The following is an 8,552-nucleotide window of genomic DNA, read 5'->3' on the forward strand; positions in this document are numbered from 1 at the left end:
CCCACACAACCTAAGTCAGAAGCTCATTTTTTAGTAAAAGGGGGGACCTGTAGGGTCCTGGCCCCTGTTTTGGGTAACTGTTGCCTTGCTTGCTGACCTTGATCTTGATATCCTCCCTATGCTAATTCCCTCCCGGGTTCCACCCTCCTGAATGCTTAAGGGAAGTTCTTTGTCTATGTATCCTGCATAATGGGCGTTAACAGCTTAGATGCAAGATCATAATCGTAGCGAACTTCTGCCCTCCAAGGTTCTCCCATTGTGCTGTAAGCCTGTATTTAAGACCTCTTCCCTCCTTCAATAAACAGCATTTGGTATTAAATTAAAAAAAAAAAAACGGCATGAAACTCATCACGTTGGAACATGGTATTTAAACCATAGTCACTCAGATTTGACTCCAGACTAAGCTATCTCTTACCCCTTTAAGGTGATAGCTGTGTTTTTGTTGGAGCATATCCAACAGCGTGCCTTTTGCTCTGTGGTCCAAAGAGCCAAGCTCTCACCCCTCAGCCTCACCTCCCAACCTGTTGGCAACACCCGTATGGGCAAACATTTCACCTTGTTGCTGCTCCTGGGTTTCACAATGACCTTCAGGGAGCCAGGCTGATCCATGGAGGCTTTGAAGCAGCTACACTGTTGTGCCCAGATCGTGACCCCCAGAGAGACCATCAAAGATGAGCATGCCGGAATGCAAAAGCATGGTTTAATTCTGGATATCCAATACAAGCCTAGGCAGGGACTTCGTCCAATACATCCAATGCAGTAGAGGCTGGAGGAAGTGCCCACCTATCTGTAAGCTCAGCTTTTAAAGGGAAAAGTCACAAGGTTACATCATTTAGTGGTGCTAGTACAGGTACAATTCTGATTGGCTCGCTTCTAGGGGCTTCTAGAAATTACTTCTAAGGGAGTGGTTGCCCGCCACCATTTCTCATTGGCTGCCCTCAGGTGGGGGCATTTTTATGATCAGTTACCCTGGAAACCAGGAAGAGGACATTCCATAGTCCGGCAGGCATTACCTTGTGACTATCTTGTGACTCTGTACTTTTACACTTCCTGATTTCTGGAATCCAAAAGTAAAGGGCAAAGTTTTCTGGAGGGAATGAATGTTTACAGAAAAGGCTTCACTGTAGATGTAACAGCTTGGGGCTGCCGATATAAAGCTGGCCATCACTTCTCATTTTAGTTGCTATTAGACTATAAAGTAGTTATTTGTTATTTGGGAGTTTTGTCTGTCTGTTTTTGAGGCAAGGTCTTTCTGTTACCAAAGTTTCCTAGTAACACAACAGGCCATGTTACTAGGGCCTGGATGTCCTGCCACCTCTACCAAAACAAATTAAAAGAGACCAAAATTGGTGGATCTCAAGTCAGGGCTTGGGAAAGTGGGGCAGAGATTATATAATACACACCTCACAGCAAAGCAAAGTGTGGTGCTGGGGGTGAGCGCCACAGGCAGAATAAACAGACACCTAGTTCAGTGGGATAGTTTCCCATAAGAAACCTTCCCAGGACACCAGCCCTCATCAATTGGATGGCTTGTCCTCTTCCCCAGGCGGTGGCTTCTGAATTTCCAAGCCCAAGCCTGCAGGTGTCTCGGAGCTCTTTCCCACTGTTTTGACATGCAGCAGAGAAATAGGAACTAAAAGATGGTGTGGTGACTCACCTAGAAGCCCTAGTTCACAACCGTTATTTTGAGATGGAGTCTTCCTGTGTAACTCTGACTGGCTTGAAACTCACTATGTAGATCAAGCCAGCCTCAAACTCAGAGACCTGCTTGCCTCTGCCTCCTGAATGCTGGGCTTAAAGGACCATCTTTTCTGTTGTCTGATAGCCAAATGAGAGAGCACAGATTTTTTTTTTAGAATATCTTCACTCCTAGGGAACAATGAAATGTTTTAGCTGTTAATGTATGCTTCTCTGCAGGGTCATGGTGGTGCAGACCTTTAATCCCAGCACTCAGGAGGCAGAGACAAGCAGGTCTCCAAGTTCGAGACCAGCTTGGTCTACAGAGTGAGTTCCAGGACAGCCAGGGCTACATACACAGAGAAACCATGTCTTGAACAAAAGAGCAAAACAACAACAATAAAAACAAAACAAAAGAGCATTTGCTACTGAATCATGAAGACTGGAATTCAGATTCCAGCACCAATATCTAGCAGCTCAAAAACACCTGTAACTCTAGGTCCAAGGGATTGGATGCCTTCTTCTGGCTTCCATGGGCACTTGCACTCATGCATATGTGTATGCTCACAGGCACAGACAAAGGCTCAACTATACATGAATGAAAACAAAATACCTTCACTCTTGCCAGGCCCATTGCATTTCTCCATAGGCTGACCTCAAACTAGTGACCCTCCAGCTTCCTCTCCTGAGTGCTGGCATTACAGGTATTTCACCATCCTTTAGCCCCTGTTTCACTGCTGCATGTCAAAACAGTGGCAAAGAGACCTGAAGACCCTGCAGGCTTAACTTTGGAGCAACGTTTAGAAAGCCAGAAGCCACCCGCTGGGGAAGAGGAAGAGCCATCCAACTGATGTGGGCTGGTGTCCTGGGAAGGTTTCTTGTGGGAAACTATCCCACTGAACTACATGTCTGTTTACTCTGCCTGTGGCTCTCATCTCACAGTCCAGCTCCCTTTCCAACCACGCTCCTGGGCCTTCTTTCTCCACCTGCTGAGGCCTGCCACATGGTCTATGGTTCTTCAAACAAGCCAGGCCCACTCCAGCATTAGGGCCTTTCTTCTAGATTATACATTTCCGGATCTTCTGTTCCATTAGGAGTCAGCTGAACTGACCCTCCCCTGGCAGGGGCTCCGAGCACCAACTGGACACCTCCCAGATACTTCTCCTGCTGTTGTGCTGTGTCTTTTTATACCCGATTTTGTTTGCTTCCAGTCCCCTCCTTCTAGAAGGGGCACCATTAACTTGCGGCATCACAGAACTAGGATGCTTTGTGGTACACGGGAGGTCACCAAGGTTAGGAAGTGTGATGGGAGAACTGCAGAGAACAGAGATGTCCTGCAATGATTCCTGGGAGAAGCAGGTCCTACCCTTTAGGGAAAGAAAACCAGCAAGGCTAGACAGGGGTCTGAGTACTGCCTGGCCAGGACCAGTGTGGCCATAGTGGTGGTGAGGAATTTTTCTGTCTGCCCTCTGAGGATGCCACTGGCCAGGCAGGCAACATATTCTTTCTTGGATCTTCTTTCTGGGCTACTTATCAGAAAGTGCCCATAAATAAGGAGATCGATGTAAGATGAATTGCTGAATGGTCTTATTAATAAAAAAAAAACAAACTGGAGCCAGATATTGGGTGAAACTTGGAAGATCAGAGAAACAGAACAAGCCACAAACCAACCTCACCATACCAACTCCTCAGCCTGCAGAGCGAGACTTCCTGTTTACTCATGCCTTATATACCTTTCTGTGTCCTGCCATATTACCTCCGGGGATTAAAGGCCTGTGTATTTCCCAAGCAAAGGCATGAGATCTCAAGTGTTGGGATTAAAAGTGTGTGCCACCATGCCTGGCTCTGTTCCCAGTGTGGCTTTGAATTCACACAGATCTGGATGGATCTCTGTCTCCCGAGTGATAGGATTAATGATAGGCTTAAAGGTGTGTGCCATCACTGCCTGACTCTATATCTAATTTGGTGACTGGCTCTGTTCTCTGATCCCCAGGTAAGTTTTATTGGGGTGCACAAATAAAATATCACCACAGACCCACTTTGAACTGCTGAGCCATCTCTCCAGTTCTTCTCCCTTTTTAAAATAAACTGATTTTGTTTCCATTTCTGGCCTTGTGTCCCTGTTGCAACGCTTGGTCCTGACATACAAGAACTCACTGAACTCAGATCTGTGGTTTGGCACGAAGCATTTGTTATCTTTTCCTTCTCTTTTGTGCACCTCAACATTTGTGTGTGCATCTTACAACCCAGCACCCTTTTGGGCTACCCACTACCGTACAGGAGTTCACAACTAGAAGAGGGCTGGTGTGGCTGGTCCTGGCAGAGCCGTCACCAGCCATGGTTGGTGCTGAATCCTCACCCCATGTTCTTCACTGAGTGTTGGCCAAAAGCCTAATCATCCTTGCCCTGATTCTCTTGGCTTTCTCATGGTTCCTATTACTTCTATGTCAAAAGGCATGGCTTTCCACCTCCCTCCTCCCTGCTCAAGTTTGCCTGAAGCATGGAGAAGATTGCAGAAATCCAGATAAAAATCCTGCACAAACACATCATATATCTTCACCAATGAGCTAATGCCAAATCCTGCAGCAAGGTCTTATAACAGATGGTTTGTGTGAACTTCCCTTGGTCACCTGATCATCAGATATGCTATGATTAGTCAGGCCATGCATGGCCGGATGGCAATGCTCTCCTAGTTCCACAGAAGCTCTCTCTCTCTCTCTCTCTCTCTCTCTCTCTCTCTCTCTCTCTCTCTCTCTCTCTCTTGGTTTGGTTTTTCAAGACAGGATTTCTCTGTGTAGCTTTGGAGCCTGTCCTGGAACTCACTCTGTAGACCATGCTGGCCTCGAACTCACAGAGATCCACCTGCCTCTGCCTCCCGAGTGCTGGGATTAAAGGTATGTGCCACCACCACCCGGCCACAAAAGCTCTTTGACTCCTGAGAGCGTGAGTCTGCTTTAGGTTGACAACCATTGGATTGAATGGTTGTGTTTACAGTAGGATTTCTTCCTCCATTGGTTTACACTGGGAACATTCACAAAGATTAAACTTCAACATTTGTGTGTGCATCTTACAACCCAGCACCCTTTTGGGCTACCCACTACTGTACAGGAGTTCACAACTAGAAGAGGGCTGGTGTGGCTGGTCCTGGCAGAGCCGTCACCAGCCATGGTTGGTACTGAATCCTCACCCCATGTTCTCCACTGAGTGTTGCCGTGACTGTTCCCCCACCACTTTCCTGTGAGTCTTGAACTTATAGGGGTGTGGTGGTGACAGGGAAGGCATGTGGAGAGACAAGTAACCAGAGTGTGGGAGTAAACTTTAACAATGTACAGCCAAGTGCATTGGCACATGCCTGTATTCTCAACACTTGGAAGATAAAGGCAGAAGGGTCAGAATTCAAGGCCATCCTGAGCTACATGGCAAATCTGGTGCCAGCCCAGGCTACATGAGACTGTCTCAAACACCACACCCATAACAGACACAAATGTGCAGCCAACAGAACAAGTGACGAGAAAATGAGGGGGTGGCATGACAGGGCTGTAGAATGAGGTGGAGGCAAAGGTGAGCAACCAGGGAGCAGGGGTGGGGTCTGCTGGCAGGGCTCCTGTAGGTAGACACTGCCAGGTTGCTCTCAGCTGAATCATCCAAAGAGCCATCCCACCTGCAGCCTTGGCGAGGGGGTGGGGGTGGGGGGGCTTATCAGGAAGTAGCTAATGAGGCTTTCTTTCCTTCAGATGACCTTAGCACTGTCTGAGGCTGAGGAAGGCATGGTCCAGCTCTTCCTCTCACCACCATCCTGCAGTCTCATTGTCCCTCGGGATCAACACAGAGGTGTCCAATGAGTTAGTTCTCTGTCACACACAGGCTAGGCAATTGTCCAAAGACCCAGGAGGGGACCACAGAATTGAGAGGAGCTGGAGGACAGGTGGGCAAATGCTACCAAGAGTTCTTGAAGCAAACCAGGTCAGAGCTGAGAGTGACAGGTTGATTTATTTACTTGACATGATCTTGTCAGCCAGCCTGGCTTGAAACTCATGATCCTCCTACCTCGGCTTCCCTGGCATTACAAGAAAAGCTCAAAATTACACTCTCAAGGGCAGTTTCTGAGTAAGCCCGAGGGCTCTAACCAGGCCGAGGTTAGAGTTAACGAAACCTGTAACTCCAAACCCGGAACCGCATCTGAGCGGACTTCCGAAGCATCCACATTTCCTTGGCTACGGGTCGGCACCAAATGATGACGTAGCACGAGCCAGCTGCGACTTGGAGCGAAGGGAGGAGAGCGGCTTGGAGGGATGACGTCACGCTCCAGGATGGGTCGGGGGAGGTGGGGCCGGCTTCTCCAGCCTGCCCCGCCCTCAGACACCAGGACACTCCTGATCAACAGAGTGCGCAGGACGCCGGGGTGACTAGCACCGGGCACCCCAAGCTGGATGCCGGCGGTGAGGACATGCGGGACCCGGGAGGTTCAGGACAGGACGGGGGCCTGCTGGAGTTTGCATTCTGCCCGGAGGTCATGCTCTCCAGTGAGAGAGCTGACTGCAGCTTTTAGAATCTGTAGGGGGCTATCTTAAGACAGAATTTGAGCAAAGTTAGCTGTAGATTGAATTTGTAGTGTTTACGGACTACACCGGGCCTGGGCAGGAAGTACTATTCGTACTTCTCAGGTGCATTGAACTCTGGACTTGAATTCTTAGGAAGTGGACTGCCGCTGTACACCCGAGACCCTAATTCTCCCTAATGGTCTCAGTTGTCCAGGCTGGCTTTGAACTCGATTCTCCTGGCCCATGAGTCTTGGCAGTAGTCAGGACAGTAGACTAGTCCATTATGCCCGGTGTGAAACTGAGTTTGTAAAGCAGAAACAAGAGGAACAGAGACTAGGAGCAGACTGGTGAGGGTGGAGTCACCAGCTACTTTGTTGAAGAGTGAAGCAGAGAGGAATCTCCCAGGCGGCCTAAAAAGTTTCAGTCTGGTAATGCAACGTGCAATGTTAGTGTTGGTTGGGTCTGGTCTGTTGGGGCTGTACATACAGGACTTCAGACCAAAACTAAGGCCTCATGTTTTATTTTAAATAGAGGGAAAGACTGGAGGAAACTGTGTCAGAACAATGATATCGAAGCTGCCATTTACCCCAGAAAGCATCCCAAGTGCCTGATTTGCATCCCAGGAACCTTCTAGGCAGATATTGTCCTGTGTGCCCACATCCTTGCTTCTGAGAAACGGGTGGTGAAGCAACTTGGTAAGGTCGCTGGACTGGTAAACTGTATCATTGGGATTGGAGCCAAGGCAACCTGGCTCTGCGGGCTGTGTTTGTGACAGCTGTACCACAGTGTAATTGTATTGGTGACCTCAGGTGGCACGGGACCTCTGGGAGTTGGCGAAGATCTGGGATCTAGAGCAACACATGTTGCTCCTTTGCCACAGATGTTTTTAATTAAGAAATCCACTTTCTCTTGTTGCCTGTGATGGCCTGTATTAGTCAGGGTTCTCTAAAGGAAAATAACTGATAGCATGAATATAAAGGAAGGGCTCTAGCAGGCCCAAGCATGGCAAACATGATGCCAACAGGTTTTGCCTTTCACCCTTCTCCCTGTTGCTAAGAACCAAGGTCTATACCCTTATTTGGCCACCTGCTCCCCCTGAGGCTGACCACCAAGGCCCAGCTATCAAAGTATTGAAGTAAGTCCAGCAATCAAAAGCCCCCTTTTGACTACCCTAATTAACCTGTCCAATCAAAATAAACACCTCATCCTAACACAGGGTTTCCCTTTTACCCTTTATAAACTGCCATTTGCCTATGGGCCACATCTGTATCCTCTCTATCCCTTTCCCCTCTCCCTTGCCCCTTTTCTCCCCTCTCCCTTGTCTCCTATCCCCTGTCTTTGTCCCTTTGGGGCAAATAGACCTCCTTTGTGTTGAGAACTTGGTCTTGGTGTGTCCTGTGCCGATGGCAGTCCTTTCAATAGATATTCATATATATATGTAAACTATATATGTAATTTATTAGATTGGCTTACAAGATGTAGCCTAGATAGTATAACAATGGCTGTCTCTGAGATCCAGTAGCTGCTCTAGCCACAAGGCTGGATAGCTCAGCAGTCCCAGTTTGGGGTTGTAGTCCTGGAGGATTCCTGGGGAGCTCCTGGTTTAATCTTTGTTGGAATCCTGAAAAAGCTGGTTCTAGTACTGGGGAAGGAATGCCTCAGCAACAGGGTAGATGAACTTGCTGGTGAGAGTGAGAGCAAGCAGGCAAAAAGAAGTTTCCTTCCATGCCCCTTTATCTGGGAGGTGCACCAGAAGGGCCTCTCTTGCTTCAGATGATCTGAACAAGAACGTCCCTCACAGGAATGACCAGAGGCTTGCGTTTGAGTGGATTGTAGATGCAGTCAAGCTGGCAATCAGGATTAGCCATCACATGCCTTAGCCAAGAATATTTTGTAAAGCTGAGATTACAGAGATTGGCTTCTCCATCATCTTCTGAGAGTTTGATAAGATTACAGAGATTGGCTTCCCCATCATCTTCTGAGAGTTTAATAGGTCTAGTTTGTACATGTGGGTCTATGCCATGGCGAGGTAGTGTTTGTGTCTGTGAGAACCTTGTCCTTTCACAAGGAGCTCTCCACAGTTGTTGGAAGGACTGCTGCTCCTCACTGAATTACTGTGGTGTGCTAGGCCAGGAGCCAATGGCAGCATGTGCAAGGGTTGCTTTTCTTCAGTCATGGTCTCATGTAGCCCAGACTGACCTTGGACTCACTAGGTAACCAAGGCTGGCTTTTAACACCAGATGCTCCTGCCTCTGCCTCAGAAGTGCTGGGATTACAGGTGTACAGCACATTCCTGGTATGGGATGTGTGTGTGTGTGTGTGTGTGTGTGTAAT

Source organism: Peromyscus eremicus, chromosome 10, assembly GCF_949786415.1.
Source record: "Peromyscus eremicus chromosome 10, PerEre_H2_v1, whole genome shotgun sequence".
Lineage (NCBI taxonomy): Eukaryota > Metazoa > Chordata > Mammalia > Rodentia > Cricetidae > Peromyscus > Peromyscus eremicus.